Source organism: Bison bison, unplaced genomic scaffold (assembly GCF_000754665.1).
Source record: "Bison bison bison isolate TAMUID 2011002044 unplaced genomic scaffold, Bison_UMD1.0 scf7180017852620, whole genome shotgun sequence".
NCBI classification, from domain to species: domain Eukaryota; kingdom Metazoa; phylum Chordata; class Mammalia; order Artiodactyla; family Bovidae; genus Bison; species Bison bison.
The window spans coordinates 14,718-16,747 of NW_011483193.1; the positions used below are offsets into that span (position 1 = coordinate 14,718).

Consider the following 2,030-nt stretch of genomic DNA (forward strand, 5'->3'; position numbering starts at 1 on the left):
TCATTTGTCATAATGACAGTGCAAATACAAATTTGGTCTTAATGTACAGACTTTAAAGCAACAATGTACATCCTTTCTCCATCCTCTGTGCTAAGAAATGTAGACGTTTAAGTATCAAGCAATACCAAACCACAGGCTTCAAAACCATCAAGTTACAGCATTCGCTAGTTTTAGCCAAGATACATCTGGAACACTGACAAATGATCACTTATGCACAATAATGTGAAGCAAATTTTTTGAAAAATAAAACTTTAGTGGAATAATTCTGAAAGATATACCAGAGGGACAACATGTTACTAGGTTAAAGTATCAACCAATTGTTTCAGCCACTTTGAGTCCATGTTCTAAAATCTAAAATTTAGTTCCTTTCCCTAAGCTAAGTGCTTCCTATCATGTCAGTATCTAGGTTGTGAAGTAAAGGAGACTTTGGTGAAATGTTTTTATTTATCACAACTGCTTTATCAATTGCCTAGGACCTCAACAGCATCATGGAAAAACTGGTGGTGGAGGTTTAGTCACTCAGTTGTGTCTGACTCTTTCGACCTCATGGACTGCTGCCAGGATCTTCTGTCCATGGGATTCTCCAGGCAAGAATACTGGAGTGGGTTCCCACACCCTCCTCCAGGGGATCTTCCTGATCCAGGGATCGAACCCCGGTCTCCTGCATTGCAGGCAGATGCTTCACCAACTGAGTCACCAGGGATGCCCCAAAATTTCCCAGTACAATGTTACATATCAACCCTTAGTGAAGCCTTTAAAAAAGCAGACAGGTTGAAAAATGGGTTATAGGAGGCAAATATAGTATCTGCCTTTAGAGCTATCAACTCAGGAATTCTCTCAATTACAGAATCTTGCAGAGAAGTTATTTTTCTTTCTCAAAATCCAGTGATGACAACATTCCTTACTCCAGATCTGGCATTTTTTTTCATCACTGTCTTGTGAATCATCACCTGCTTCATCTACTTCTGGTAAATCTACATTCTCATCACCACCCATGTTGTTCATCATCTCAGAGAAACGATTAAAATTAGACATGTCTGCCACTGAATCATGTTCCCAGTCTTTCCAATTACTGAAGTTCACACTAAACCAATTAAGCTTTGCCCTCTCTTTTGTTAACCTTGGCCATGACTGGCCAGATTCTCCTTTTCATAAACAATATAAAATTGATCTGTCTGTTCTTTTATGCTTGGAATTATTTGGATCAATACAGTGAAGAAGATCAATTTCATTTAAATGTTTAAAATGATCAATTCCTCCAAGACAACTGAATGTAAGTTTGGAGTTCTCAAAATTTACATTAACACCTTGACTGTCTTCAACACAAAATTCAGTGAAGACATAGTTCCTTTGATTGTACCACTTTGGAGAAGCAGGCTGTATCGTGAACAGGGCAGGGGCACTGACTAATGGGTGGGTGAGCCTCTCCAGTGGCCTGGAAGTGGAGGTTTTCTCCTCAGTGAATTTTAATACAGCCAGAGTTGAGATGCACTGCCCCGGCCCCTCCTCCAGCCCCATGCCACTTCCCAAGGCCCAGCCCTGATCAACTCCCAATCAGGTTATTGCAGTTACCTCCTAACTCTTTTCTTGTTTCTGTTTTGTACATAATTTTCTTTATTTATCTAGGCTGTGTGGGTCTTCATCGCTGTGCAGGCTTTTCTCTAGTTGTAGTGCATGGGCCTCTCATTGCAGTGGCTTCTCTTGTTGAGGATCACAGGCTCTAGGGCATGCGGGCTCAGTAGTTGTGGCACATGGGGTCAATAGTTGAGGTTCCTGGGCTCTGTAGCATGGGCTCAGTTGTTCCATGGCATGTGAGAGATTCTTCCTGGGACCAGGGATCGAACTCTTATCTCCTGCATTGGCAGACAGATCGTTTACCACCGAGCTACCAGGGAAGCCCCTCTCTTCCTGTTTCTAGTCTCTCTCTTCTGCAACCTCCACTTCTGCATACTGCTTCCCAAATTTCTTTGGGAAATAACTGCTAAAACATGGGTCAGATCACGTCACTCCCATACTGCCTAAACAAGAGA

The 2,030-nt window shown here is 42.0% G+C and overlaps 1 pseudogene; it reads right to left on the reverse strand.

The window, feature by feature from the left end:
- Positions 1–830: 830 nt before the first annotated feature.
- LOC104997902 lies at positions 831–1,518 on the reverse strand (annotated as a pseudogene).
- Positions 1,519–2,030: the final 512 nt, after the last annotated feature.